Here is a 15864-nt window from a genome sequence, read left to right as displayed (position 1 = left end):
GGCAGACGCTTAACGACTGAGCCACCCAGGTGCCCCCCATTCATGTATTTTTTAAAAAGAAATCTGTACATTAACATAGTTGTGACTGCATATTCTAAAAATATACACAAGAAACAGGACACCAGAAGTTGCTTCCAAAGAGGAGACTGAGTGGCTGGAAGATGAGAATCAAAAATAGACTCTTTTTACTACAATTCTTCTCATAACCTTCGAATTTAGTACTATTAAAAGAAGCTAGTGAGAGTCATAGAGTAGAAGGAACCCTCCATGAAATCAGATTATGTGAACTGCTAATTCAACTTTACAAAACAGTCATCAACGAGTCCTGAAATAAATAGCATTTTCTTCAGAAATCAGGGGCACCTGGGTGGCTCGGTAGGTTAAGCATCCGACTCTTGATTGCAGCTCAGGTCATGATCTCAGGGTCCTGAGATTCTGCCTGCTTAAGATTCTCTTTCTTCCTCTCCCTCTGCCCCTACCCTCCTGCTCAACCTTGCTCTCTCTTTGCCCCTCTCAAAAAAAAAAAAAAAAAAAGTTCAGAAATCAAACATATTACAGTTTACATTTCTTATATCAAACCAAACTTCCTTTTCAGTGTATGCATTCTCCAGACACATGATTTAAAAAAAAACTTGTAATTTTATTACTGTCTTTTAATTCCATTTTCAGAAGCACTAAGTAACTAAATCAAAGAATATTCTCTTGAAGGGAAAAAAAACCAAACACTTTCATGACCAAAAGTTAAATGATATTTTTTTAAATTACTAAATTTTTAAAAAAGAATATTAGCCTGATTATCAATAATACACTCTTTTAATAATATAATTTCTAGCTGTAATATTTTATTTACTAAATTCATGAAACAAAAAAATTTAAGAAGACACTTTCAATAATGACTGACACATCAGCCAGGTTATCATTCCATTGAATCTGTAACCAAACATCAGTGATTGAAATGTTTTCATGTGTCAGAATTTCAACATTTAACAAATATTATTGATCCCAAGGCCAAGCATTGCTCTAGGTGCTAGAAATTATAGCAACGAATAAAACAGACAAAAATTCCTGCCTTCATGGAGCTAACACTAAGGGACACTTGGATTCCAAAAGCCATCTTAATTCAAAAATTAAAATCATATTTTTTTTAAAAAGCAGAGAGTGGGGCCAGAGAGAAAGGAAGTATAATGATGCTCGTTTTAAACTTAGTGTAACAGGGGCACCTTCGTGGCTCAGTCGTTAAGCGTCTGCCTTCGACTCAGGTCATGATCCCAGGATCCCGGGATCGAGCCCCGCATCGAGCCCCGCATCGAGCCCCGCATCGAGCCCCGCATCGAGCCCCGCATCGAGCCCCGCATGGAGTCCCGCATCGGGCTCCCTGCTCAGCGAGAAGCCTGCTTCCCCCTCTCCCACTCCCCCTGCTTGTGTTCCCTCTCTCGCTTTGTCTCCCTCTGTCAAATAAATAAATAAAATCTTTTAAATAAATAAATAAACAAACAAACTTCGTGTAACAAATGGAAGTGCCTGTAGTTCATCATGTTCCCTAAACCCCTCCCAGAAAGAAAATGCCCTGGGGCGCCTGGGTGGCTCAGTCGTTGAGTGTCTGCCTTCGGCTCGGGTCATGATCCCAGGGTCCTGGGATCAAGCCCCGCATCGGGGTCCCTGCTCCGCGGGGGGCCTGCTTCTTCCTCTCACACTCCCCTTGCTTGTGTTCCCTCTCTCCCTGCCTCTCTCTCTGTCAAATAAGTAAATAAAATCTTTAAAAAAAAAAAAAAAAAGAAAAAAATGCCCCTGATGCGGAAACTCCAGGGATTTACCAGCCAGCAAATAAGGGCAAACTGTATGTCAAACTTACAGTCAATCAGAATCTAATATCTTGTGTTTTAAATATTACAAATACATAATTAATATAGTTTTTTGGAGACTCTTCCATAAACCACTAGATCCCAGTTTTGCACAGTGAAGCATGAATTTTTTAAAATATATCCTAGAGGATTGCAAAGGTTCTCAATCCTTAAAATACCTAAATACCTAAATATATTCCCCAAATGTCAATTTTGGTGCTATGATTTGGCCAAAAGCATACTGTCCTATAAAATACTATCAGCACAGATGAAAGATAACCCAAGTAAGTTCAATTTATTTGATAATGACATGTTATTTGTGATTGTATGCACTGAAATTTTCTCTTTATGTTCACACTCTACTAAAGGGAGAAGTCTTTATAGGTTAAAGTCAATGTTCTTAGAATGTCCAAGGGATTAAACAATAGAATGTTCACATGACATGACATATTCTCTCTCTGTGTCACGTACATATTCACACATCATCGTTTATAAACTGAAATGCAAAAACCTATTGATTCCTTAAAAAGCAGTTATGCTAGAGAACCAATGCTTCCTTGAATAATGTTCAAAATCCTTTTGAAATTCCTCCCCCCCTCCTTTGTAATTGCCTACAGAGTCTACTTATGGGCAAATAAGTAAGTAGAATCTGGTGAATTTTTTTTTTAACACATGAGATTTTTTAAACAATGATTGTCATTTGTCCAGTTCATTTATAAAACATGACTCCTGACTATTTCCAAATATCAAATCAGTCTTCAAAGAATGAAGATTTTATACCATCATGATACTCAGGACAATTAACACAGGTTCTTCCACAGAAGAAATGCAAAAATATTCGGGTAACACAGTCACTGTCACATCTTATTTGTTTAGACATTTAATCATTCAGCATTTACTAAGTGCCCATTGTGCCAGATACTGAAGAATATTTTATGTGGCTAACCCTCATTCAGATGCAGAAGTTCTGGTGTGCTTGTTAAAAAAGAAAAGGAAAAATCACTTTACTTTATAATCACACCTCATTTATGGCCTGCTAGAATTAGTTAGCCAAATGGCTGCTGATAAGCTCGAACGGTTTTAATACTGGGTTACTGGGGTCAAAGGTTAAGTCCCCATGTTGGAGAATTAAATCAGCTCTGTTCTGAAGCCAGACCACATGCTTAGCTCCAGGCAGCCACTCTGTTAATGTCTGCAAGTGACCACAAACTGGGCAAGAGGGCAGGAACAGATACACAAAATCCACCATCCACATAAAATAACTACTTGAAGCACTAGATTTAATAGCCAAGTACACTAGAATTCTTTCCTCTGTAGCATCTCTTTCTCTTTCATATATAGAAAAATTGCAGGTAATATGAGTTACAATCGTACACACCTCAAAATGATGATCAATCAACTCAAAATATTCTTGAAGGGGCATAGATCCAGAAAAAGAACAGGCAAAATCTTTGATTCCCTGTTTTTCAAAATATTCTTGAAGGCGAATAATAAGTTCATTTGTTATGAGCCAAAGATCTTCGAACTGTTCACTCTGAATGCGATACCGTTCTAAGAGAGAAAAAATAATTAAGGAAAAACGCTTATTAACACATAATTACTAGCTGAAACTACGTGAATTATCACTAACTCTCTGACATAAATACCCAAACAAAAAAGACGTTTTTTCTTTTTTTGGAATACAAATATGATTTCTACTGCTTTATTGCAGTTTTCTACATCAACCACTTAACATTTTCAAATTTAATTCCAAAGGTTTGCCGTCACAGTAGCAGCCTGTAGAGTATGGTCCTTTTCCCTATGTTTCTTATCATAGGTTTCAATATAATAAAAACACCCAAATTTTAGTCCCAGGAAGGAAGGAAGGAAGGAAGGAAGAAAGAAAGAAAGAAAGAAAAAGAAAAGGGGGGAAGCAAGCAAGCTAGCTTTGTTTACAAGGTAAGAAAAAAGCCATTGCAAAAGTATAATCTGGTATTCATTAATCTGTTTCAGAATTTTGATATGAAATAAAATTTATTCTGTAGAAAGTCCCCCACATCCTAGACATTGTTGCCAGCTTAAATCCCTATAATCATGATCAAAGTTTTCTATTTTTCTAATAGTTCTTTTATTTGTATTTGTAATCAGACTCTTCCCTAAATATAAATCTTGTTTCCCTCCATTAGCTGAAACCTCAGCTCCAAGAAAGCCCAATTCCTATCCATCCCCTACCCTGATTTAATGACAACAATGATGACAGCGGTAACAGTAACTACATTTATGATAAGAGCAACTGTTATTTTTTGAGCACCAACTATGAAACAAGCACTGTGATTGCAACAACCTCTTTTTAATAGAAAGGAAAACTACACACAGAGAATTTCAGAGACTCATCAAGGGTCATAAAGCAAATTAAATGTCAGAGCTAGAATTCATGATATATTTCTTTTTTCCCTGTCTAAATCCTACCTATTCTTCAAGACCTGGCTTCAGTCCTACCTACCCCAAGAAATCCTTATTTCTCTACCATCCATAGCAGCCTAATATGTACTGGGCACTGTCTTGAGCACTCTGCAGTCACTCTCTGGTTTAAACCTCAATACCCCTATGGGGGAAATATTGTTATCCCCATTTTACAGAAGAGTTTAAATAATCTGTAAGGTCATCTAGCCAGATAGTAACAGTAGGGATTAGAACTCTAGCTATTAATCCAAAGATTAGCTATTAATCTTAACCACATTACAATACTGCATCTCTTTGAATCTATATAGACACTTAGTATGTCTACAGTTTACTATGCACTTAACCACATAAAACCATGCATTTTTTAAATTAACTTTTAATTTTAGAACAGTTTTAGATTTACAGAAAAATTAAGAAGATTATACAGAGTTCCCACATACCCTTCACCCAGTTTCCCCAATTATTATTATCTTACATTATTATGGCTCATTTATTATGATTAATGAATGCACACAGATACACTATCATTAACTAAAGTTAATGGATTACAAAAGTTAGGTGGATTACACTGATTGGTTTTCAGGCACTGAATCAGCATTGCATACCTGGAATAAATTCCATTTGGTCAGGGTATGTACTTTTTCTTATTCCTATTTAACTTTCCAGATGATTATATTCAGTTTCTCCAAGAGATTATAGACTTTTTGAGATTTAGAACCAATTCCTCTACTCTGTGTAATTTACAAGTTATTGAGCATCTATTATGTACAATTTCATAAAGAAAGAAAAGTTGGGAGTACAAAGATGAACTCAGTCTCCTTGCCTAAGGTGTCTAAGGTCTTGCTAAGGTAGCAGGACATGTGGACATGTGAAATATTTATTATATTCCCCATGGTACCTTGACAAATTCTATAAATATATGTCATCTTTAAACTGGTTATTAGGACTTCAATTTGTCATCCTCCATCAGAATTCAAAAATATATCTCCTCTCATTCTCCTAGTCATCTCTCTTTCAATTACAAAAGGAATAAAATATACTGGGTATGCCTCCCATAGTGTATGGCAAACACCCTGATGTTCTCTGCTATCATATCATTTCCCCTGGAGTGTCCCCCAGCCCTCCCCTCACTCTAGTCTTATTCTGGATTCTAATTTCTACCCACAGTGCTAATCAGATGATTTCCTCATTTCTCCCCATCAAAGAGAATAGGGCTAAGGTCAGATATAACAGCTTTTACCTTTCTTTACAAATGTCACTGGATGGTTAACGCTCTAAGAACAGAAAGAGCAAAACAGTGGTGGGGTAGGAGCAAAGAGGTAAAAAAAAAAAAAAATGATGATGACAAAATACAGTATTAGAATTCTGTAAATTTCGGGTCCTATCGAAGCTAAACTTGGGACCCAACCTATTAATCCCAGACTGGTATTTAGTCACTCTTTCACTCATTTCCATAACTCAGTGCAAGATACTGGGGATAAAACCATGAATAAAGCAAGAGCCTCTGCCCTCAAGGCGTTCACCGCAGACCTGGAAAGATGGAGTGATGGGGGAAGAATAAACACTGTTTCTGCCATCACTGATTCAGGGATACTCCATGAAGGTTGACGTTGCCACAAAAGGGCCAGGACTTCCCCACAAGGGATACATTCCTATTTTTAAGTAAAATGTGATGGTCTATCCCATAGCAGAAGAGTCAGACAACAGCAAGGGAGCTGCAAAGGGCAGAAGGCACAATAAGTATTGTGTAATAATTACAGATATTCATAGAGTTAGCTGCCTCAGGAGGTAGGGAACAACCTCACTACCTATGGAAGCATTTAAGGCTCCGAGGTCCTTGGCATTTGGTGCTTTCTTGAAAATCTCCTTGGGAACTGTAGAACTCAATAGGCAAGAAAGACAGGTCATCTCATGTACAAATCTGTCTGTCACTCCATCTGTCCTGGGACAGGTATTTGGTGCCAGCTCAGTGCTGCCTCCAGGTCCTGGCTATTGGTTCCTCCCAGGCAGATGTTTGACTTCTGGCTCAGGACTGGCTCTAGGACCTTGTCTTTTTATGTGTCTGTCCATTTTGGGGCAGCTATTTGCCCAGCCCCCACCCCCAGGCCCAGGTAATACCCTAGGCCTCCAAGGAGAAGATGCTAAGCTGGGCCAGCTTCATCTCCTTTTGCAGCTTTGTGATCTCCCAAAACATTGGCTTCATATTCTTATGCAACAGGTCTTGCTGGATGTAGTAGATGAAAGTGACAAAATTGTACACTACAGTGATCCAAGCTAGAGAGAATGGTGAGGTGTAGTTGTGGCTCTCAAAGTGACAGAGCCAGATGTGGTACTGGCAGGTGTGGACACATACGTTGGCGCTGCCACACTTAACTGTGTCCACTCATACTGCGACAGCATCTGCAAAGCCATGGGCTAGGTGGTGAGCATTCGTTGTCCTCCAGACTGGCCTACAACAGCACCAAGAAGTCCTGCATTATAAAGTCCAGGCAAGGGCCCACATTCCCTGGGTACACCCTTCCAAGGAAGGAACAGGGGGGCTTGTCCATGATATGCAATTCCCTCCAGGCTTAGAATTCAGCAAAAAGGGCCATATCCATCTCCTTGTCCTCCTCATCCATGGCAACAGTATGTCCCGTAGAGGGGCTCACGACTGGGCAGAGGGAGCTGCTAGTGTTTCTGGCCCTTGTAGGGTCCAGTCTTAGCAGGGTTCAGCAGCTGCAAGTGGGGCTCATGGTTGGGAGAGGCTGGATGTGGATGTGATGACTGCTATCTTCAAGGCTGTCACCTCCACCTGCAGCCTGTCAATTCTACCCACCACTTCCTTCAGCAGCTTTTCTGATGCCAACTATTTCATGAGAGCTTCTCATATCATCTTGTGAACTTCCTCAGAAAGTCTGGACATCAGCAACACCTCTAGGTCCTGCTCCAGTGGTTCCTACACCTCCCACAGTTGCTCATGGTCCTCATCTTTCAGCTTCAGCTCCTATGGGCTATATGAGCTCCTCCATTAGGAGCTCAGAGCTCTGCCTTTCTTGCAAATCTCCATGGAGATCCTGTAGGAATACCTGTCAATAATATTAGAGAAGAGCTCCCTCCCAGGTTCCTAATACTGAGCAAGTTCCTTTACCACTCCCAGATCCTGAGATTCTGAAAGTGAAAGACACAGTGCCTTAATAATGCTCATTTTAATAAAATTCTTAAAATGCTGCCTGCCACATAGTGAGTACTCAATAAATGTTACCTACTATCATCATTGTCACCATTATTTCCTCAAGAGTGTGTATCCCCAGTGATAAATTCTGATAAATTTTCACACTAACTTTGGTGGACAGACTTGCCTGGTCATACCTGAATATGCCATGTTTCCAGATTTTCTTGCCAGTATCTACATGGGCAATTTAACAGAAACTGGTATGATAATCTTGTTACAGCGCAGCATAAAAACTGCTCACTCAGGTCATGATCCTGGAGTCCCTGGATCGAGTCCCGCATCGGGCTCCCTGCTCGACGGGGAGTCTGCTTCTCCCTCTGACCCTCCCCCCTCTCATGTACTGGCTCTCTCTCATTCTCTCTCTCTCAAATAAATAAATAAAATCTTAAAAAAAAACTGCTCACTCAGCTTCAGCCATACTAGCTTCCTCAGTATCCCTGAAAGCACATTCCTGCCTCAGGGCTTCAGGGCAGGGATTCCATCATAAACCCCATTTGAGCCACATAGAACCTAATTAATCCAGTAACTTCCAAAGAGCAGATATGAAAAAAAAGTGGCTTTAAGAAAATGTATTTTCCTTGGCATAGAATTTGCCATTTTAGATAAAGCCATAAATTTTTTACATAAACATTACAGTGCTAATATTTCAAAGGAAATCTCATTTATTCTGGCTCTAGAAGGATTTTGATTAGGTTTCCATAAGCAGGTAGAAAAACGTGGGATGTAGTCTAAATACACCTAAAGAATAAAATTTCTTGTATATAAAATGAAATAAAACTACAGAAAGAAAGTTATTCCATTCAACTATAATTTTCCAATATAAATGTGTCACAACTTACATATCTGAAAAGAGATGTACAAAAACAACTGGTATTATTGTGACACATCTAAAAGAATTACAGATGTAAAAAAATGTGTGCCCAACATGTAAAAAAATATACACCTCAAGATTCCTTGAATGAAGCGAAGGAGCAAACCATGGATATCTATGGGAAGAGCATTGCAAGCCAGGGAACTGAGCATCAAGGCCCTGAGGCAGGAATGTGCTTTCAGGGACACTGAGGAAGCTAGTATGGCTGAAGCTGAGTGAGCAGTTTTTATGCTGCACTGTAACAAGATTATCATACTGTTTCTGTTAAATTGCCCACGTAGATACTGGCAAGAAAATCTGGAAACAAAGCATATTCAGGTATGACCAGGCAAGTCTGTCCACCAAAGTTAGTGTGAAAATTTATCAGAATGTATCACTGGGGAAAACATGGACAGGATTCTTAGGAGAACACCAACAGTAATCCCAAATTCGGCTGTCCAGGCGCTGACTGTTGATTGTGCGGGACAAATCCAATTAGCACTCACCCTAATGCCTCCTTGAAAGTGCTGGGCTTAGTCCACAATCACAGCTTACAGTGGGCATAGGTGTTATATTAAGGATGTTGTGCCAGGAAAGGAAGCAGTACCTAGAACTCTTCCCCAGAGAGGTGAAGTGTCTTGTCTCTGCTGCCTACAACTGGAACTCCTTTCCCCACCCTGGCAGACAACAAAATCCCTAATCTGACAAAATGAAACATGGGCAAGTCTAAACATTTCCCTTCTCCTTTCATCAGGATTTAAATGATCTGAACAGAGGCCTATGAACTCTCTGAGAGACCCATCTCATTCCCCATAGTGGGCAAACAAAGACTTCTGCTCTATAAAGTAACAGAGAAAAGTCATGTACAGTAGGTTCAAAGCAAAGGGACAAATGTGGGAAATGAAATGTAGCTCCCTTTATGGAAGGGCCACAAGGCAAGAATATCTTTGGTTGACAGTCTAAGGACATTCAAGGTAACACTCCATCTATTCATCCATTCAAAAACTATGAAGTGTAAGAGCTGGGAGACAACGGGGAACAACACCTTCTGGTCCCAGTGTTCATCCGAGTGGTGAGGGCAGAACATAAATAAGTAAACAACAATTAAATAGTTACAAGTTATAAAAGAACTAGAATGCAGGTGAAAAGGGTGCTATAATAAAGGCAAATGGGTACTCTTTCTTGAGATACTATGGGTCACAGAAAGCCACACAGAAACTGACAGCGGTAGTAGTACTAATAGTAATAGGGACGAAAATAATACTAGCAGCTAAAATTTACCTGGCACATAGAGTGTACCAGGAAATTGTTACATGCTTTTTAGGGATTATCTCATTTATTCTTACATAATATAATTGTACAGTTTTATCCCCATTTTGTAGATGAAAATACAGGCATTGTTAATTTTTCCAAAGCCATTTGGACAAATTGTAAGGAGAGCTGGGATTTCAACTATCAATTTGCATCTAGATCACATATTCCTCATCATTTTGTCATAAGGTTTGGACTTTAATGATGAGAAGAACAGTTCAGGTAGAGAGACTGGAAAGCTCACAGACCTCAAGGCTGAAAATGTCAGACAGGTACCAGAAACTGAAAGAAGGCCAGAGTGAGGAAGTGAGTGTTCTTAGATGAGGCTGAATGTTAGGCCGGGGCCAGAACACACAGGGAGGACTATAAAGATTGGTAAAGAGTTTGGATATTACTATAAACACAAAGGATTTCAAGCTGGAGAGTGGCATGATATAATTTGTGATTATATGTTTCTTTGTTTTTATTATTAGAGCTGCCAAGTAGAAAATGAATCAGAAAGGGGCCAGAACAGACTGACAGTTAGGACATTATAATCACAGTCCAGGTCACAGATGGTGCTGGTATGTGTAGTAATTAAAGGCATCATGTTAGGAAGAAAATCCTCTGTTTCTCTAGTCTTAGCCTCTGATCAAAACTTAAAATCTAGTAAATTTTTAATCTGTAACTTCAGTACAAATAAATGATAAAATCTTCTATTTTTTTTATGTACACAAATGGGAAAATTCACAAGGTTACTGTAAAGATCAAATATAATACTATATGGAAGAGACCTATACAAATGCAATTTACCTTTGTATTTTAAATTTAGACCAAGCAAATTAGATGTGAGTGAGTCAAAAATTTATAAGGCATTATTTTTATTATTAACCATTTTCTCAGTATTAGTACTCCAAGATGGTTAATATTGCCCTGGAGACTTTCCAGGGTATACATTTCATGGAAAGGAGAAATAAAAATCTCTATTTATAATACAACATGAAAGAAGAAAGTTGTATTTTAAAATACACCCTTACAATATTCGTAATTAAAATAGCTGCCAAAATGAACATTCAATTTTTTTTTTATTTCTTTTCCTTTGCATCTTGTAATAGCAGCTCGGTGGAAATAACCATTTCAGCCTCCAAATGAAATAAATTTGGATAACTGGAGCCCAGTCAATTGCCATTCCACTCTACTACAAATGGAGAAAATAATATATTTAACTAAACAGGGCACAAAAATGTATCATGTCAGTCTCTATTCATGTCAGAACATCTGAAGTTCATCAATATAAATAATGTTTGTATTCATATTATAAATGCATAAAAATAATTTATGCTATTTGGAAATTTTAAAATGTGAGATAGATAAGCAGATGAATGCTTTCTAAACCAAAAAGTTGGAGGAAGTAATATAAATAATTTCAGTAGATATTAGTATAATATTCCAGATATACAACTTCTTCAATATTAGTAGAAACTATGGATGATTTCTTTAAGTTTACTTTTCAAGAAGCTTTTTCCAATCTGGATTTATATAATATTCCCTTGGTGATATCACTAAGAAATTCTAAGATAAGTATTAACAGTCATATTATATTCATGAATCACTTTATACATTAGATTTGATCAGTACATTTGTCTCTAAATTTTTGGCTTCATTTATTGACAGGGGCACCTGGGTGGCTCAGTCAGTTAAGCATCTGACTCTTGATCTCAGCACAGCTCTTGATCTCAGGGTTGTGAATTCAAGCCCTGTGTTGGGCTCCACACTGGGCATGGAGACTACTTAAAAAATAATAATAATAAGTAAAAATTAAAAAAAAAAAGAACTCTCAGAGCCCCTATTACATGAACTTCCAGGCACAGAAGAAAATTTACTGATCTCTAAAACCCCATGCTTTAATAACCTTCTCCTCTTTCTGAAATGCCTTCCACCTAATAATCTCCCATTCATTCCTCAAGATACAAATAAAATCTCACGGAACCTTATTCCTTTGGGTTCCAATTGCACCTAAAGTGTATTTCTGTAACCTTACCAAGCATTCTATTATCAGTTCTCTGCTTGTCTCTCTCATTAGTCCAGGAACTCCACAGGAGCCATGACTGTCTTTATATCTACTATATCTGCTGAATGAAAAATGAACAAAGGTATAGCCTACTCAGATGAAACAGAGCAAGACCCTTACTTTCCTTTTTCTAAATATATTTTAGTTAACACAGTTCAAGATCATATATGCTTTCTTTTGGGCAGGTGCAAAAAGAAAGCCTTTTTCAAGGCCCAAGCCTTATTCATATACATAACTATAATTTTTTCATTGTATCTGAAAGCAAAATAATCAAAACAGATAAGCAAATGACTTCTACGCTTGACCTTAATCAATCCAATCGCTCTTTCCAGTATGTTAAAATCTTTCAGGATATTGAAAAGTTCATTGTATTAGCTATCTTTCCCATTTTCCAAAGGCCTACCTGAGGCTACATAAATTTGCTATTTGCAATTGCTTAGCCCTACTTGTGACAGAGAGTACATGCTTACTCAGCATTCATTGCTAGCTACCAGTTTAGCAAGGCACAAAAATCTAATTTGAAAATCATTTCCTTCAGAACTTGGGGAAAATTTTCCATTGTCCTCTAATATCTAAGGATTTTGCTGATAAGTTAAAATGCTTTCTTGTGTAGCTTTTCTTCCTTTCTAATCGTAGAGGATATGCTCTGGATCCTTAGTGCTCTAAAGTTTCACAATAATGTATCTGAATGTGCTTCTTTTTCTCATTTATTATAGTAACATCAAACAGGCTCTTTTAATATCCACAGCTATGACACCTCATTTCCTTGAAAGCCCTGTCTCCATTGGTCTTCTCGCATCTTCACAATCCACTCCCCAAGGTCACACCTTGTCTGATTACCTTGTCTTTATCAGAATCTCTGAACCCTGACATCAACATCTCATTCATTCTTTGACCACCACCTTTTGTTCTTCTAGTTCAACTGTTGTTCTACAACTCCCACTATGACACTTCTTCAACCTTATTAAGACTCGTGACCCATTGACCCCATTAATTTTTCACCATGTATCAATTTTCTCTAATCATTATTTCTCTTCTTAACAGCTTAGATTTGGTAGTCCATTATTATAATCAGTCTCACAAAAAATATTTTACTTGCAATTAGCTATTTCAAAGTCCCATTCCTGACTTTAGTTGCTCAGATGCTAGTAAACAAATCACTGCCAGAGAAAATTGTCTTGGGATGACTTGGTTTCACTTCAAAATTCAGGATTTGAAACTTTAATGGGTACTCAAAATTGCCTTATCCTTTCATAAGCTTGCTTTCTTATTCTCCAAGACACCAATATCATAACTTTTTTTCCAATTTAGACACCACCAGAGCTCCTTCATCATCCCAACAACAAATCTACAAAATCTCGCTGGACCTACCTCCAATCTCTCCTGTCACAGTAAAGTTACAAAGGCCTATCCTTCAATTTCCCCTGTCCCCAACCTCTGCAACCCACATCCTTTCTCCTTCTCAAGGACTTCATTGCTTTGTGAGTCCCCTTCTTTTTCCTGATCATGAGCCTCTCCCACTGAACTCAATCTTTTCAATTATTACTGAAGCATGTTCTAATAGTGATCATTTTAAAACAAAACAAGGGTGCCTGTGTGGCTCAGTCGGTTAAGCGTCTGCCTTCAGCTCAGGTCAGGATCCCAGGGTCCTGAGATCGAGTCCCACATCAGGCTCATAGCAGGGAGCCTGCTTCTCCCTCTGCTCTGCCTGCTCTGTCTGCCACTCCCCCTGCTTGTGCTCTCTCTCTCTCTGTTAAATAAATAAATAAATAAATAAATAAATAAATAAATAAATAAAATCTTTTTAAAAAATTTTTTAAACAAATAAAACAAAACCCACAACTCCTTCCAGCTACATCTCACTTCTGAATTACTAAGTGCTTTTATTTTTTTTTAAGACTTAAAAAAAAAAAGACTTTATTTATTTATTTGAGGGGAAAGGCAGAGGGAGGGGGGAAGCAGGCTCTCAGCTGAGCAGGGAGCCCAACTTGGGGCTGGATCCCAGGGCCCTGAGATCATGACCTGAGTCGAAGGCAGACACCTAACTGAATGAGCCACCCAGGAGCCCTTTGGTTGTCCAATTCTTAGTGAAAATACTAGATACTAAAAACTTGCAACAGTAGATACTCTAAATTTATCCCTGGATTAAGATGCTGCTCAGACTGCACTGATGTGGGCTGAGACAGTATTATATTCAGTAAATTGAGTTCATCATTATTTTTAAAGCTCTATGAAATTTGTTACTCATAAGTTGCAATTACATAACATTATAATTATAAAAATAAGCTATAGAGACATTACCGAAGAAGTCGTCCTTGTGAATTCAGAAATTACATTCTGGACTCAGAATCAAAAAAGGCTATGCATCTCCTAAGCAACTTATTTGATTTTATCCTTTGAACATTCTGAAAATTGGAACTCAAATGTTTTCTTATTACTTTGAGTCTGCACCCTATCGACTGAACAGTATACGTTTCTGAGTGTTAATCTTATTCATATCTTTATTAATTTCCTGCTCTTATTTTCTCTCTCTGTTTCCTTCAACTATTTATTTTCACCTTTCATATTTTGGAAACGTGTAAACTATTTTTAATCCTTAAAGAAACAAGTGGAAATAAGGCAAGGTACAAATAGATATAGTAGAGATAAAGATCAAAATAGAAACAGAGGGGAACATGGGTGGCTCAGCTGGTTGAGCATCCATCCGACTCTTGATTCCGGCTCAAGTCATGATCTCAAGGTCCTGAGAACAAGTCCCACATCAGGCTCCATGCTCAGCAGGGAGTCTGCTTGAGATTCTCTCCCTCTCCCTCTGCCCCTCCCCCAGCTCATGTGCACTCTCTCTCTCTCAAATAAATAAATTTAAAAAATGAAACAACTAATGAATCGTTGAACAGTACATCAAAAACTAATGATGTGTTATATATTGGCTAATTGAACATAAGAAGGAAGGGAAGAAGAAAGAAAGAAAGAAAGAAAGAAAGAAAGAAAGAAAGAAAGAAAGAAAGAAAGAAAGAAAGAAAGAAAGAAAGCAAAAAATAGAAACAGATAAGAAACACCAAGAAAAACAGAGAGAAAGGAAGAGAGAGGAAGGAGAGGGAGGTGGCAGTGTTTGTTGTGTGAGGGAATAAGTCACTGGAAATGGAGCTTAAGAAAGTGGCATGGCAGGCATATATACACATTTAGGTAATGGCATATTCCTTCTGAAATCCCACTGTACTGAATCAGTAAAAATAATCAACTTTCAAGTACAAATATTTATAATTCTGATTATAAAAATATTTGATCTCATAAAATTTGACCTATCTTATTATTTTTAACAATTTTACAGAGGTATAACTGACATACAAAAAACTGCATATATTTAATGTATACAATTTGATGAATTTGGACATATGCATACACTCGTAAAACTATCACTACAATCAAGGTAACAAACATAGCCATCACCTGTCTTACTACTTTCAGTTTAGAACTCTGGAAATCATTTTCAGAAATTTCTCTAGTGAAGAGTGTTTCTCCTAAGTATTTTTATCTTCAACACTTTGTTTTTCCAGAATTCACGTAATAAACTCTGATTACATTGAAGCACCACTCTATTTTCTGAAAATAAAAACCTATTCAGTTCCCCCAGAGAATGTGATTTGATATCTTAGCCAATGAACTTCATTTGCTTTTCTCTTGTCTGCTTTGGCTGATCTGTAACTAATCAGGAAATTGAACTAAAATTACCATCAGCACACTTCAAGGCTTGGTTAATTATCAGGCAGGTTTTAAAAAGAGATGAATATGTGGAGCCCACAGAAAATACTACCCAATATCCAAAGGCAACTTACAAAGCACTTGACAGTTTACTAGGGAAAAAATACTGGGTTCTTTCCATATGTAGGATTTTTTTCTGTCAATTCAGATTTCTAAACCAAAAACTATGTGCCTTTCATAAAAAAGAAAGATGCCAGGGGCGCCTGGGTGGCTCAGTTGGTTAAGCGACTGCCTTCGGCTCAGGTCATGATCCTGGAGTCCCAGGATCGAGTCCCGCATCGGGCTCCCTGCTCAGCAGGGAGTCTGCTTCTCCCTCTGACCCTCCTCCCTCTCATGCTCTCTGTCTCTCATTCTCTCTCTCTCAAATAAATAAATAAAATCTTTAAAAAAAAAA

General features: G+C 37.9%; 1 pseudogene; it reads right to left on the bottom strand.

The window, feature by feature from the left end:
• Positions 1-2883: 2883 nt before the first annotated feature.
• Positions 2884-15864, bottom strand: part of LOC102726850 (uncharacterized) — a 14383-nt pseudogene continuing 1402 nt past the window's right edge.

The sequence above is a fragment of the Leptonychotes weddellii genome, chromosome 12 (assembly GCF_054177405.1).
Source record: "Leptonychotes weddellii isolate Sample4059 chromosome 12, ASM5417740v2, whole genome shotgun sequence".
Taxonomy (NCBI): Eukaryota; Metazoa; Chordata; class Mammalia; order Carnivora; family Phocidae; genus Leptonychotes; species Leptonychotes weddellii.
Note: the sequence above shows the minus strand (reverse complement) of the source record. Positions and strands in the feature narration are given on the sequence as shown.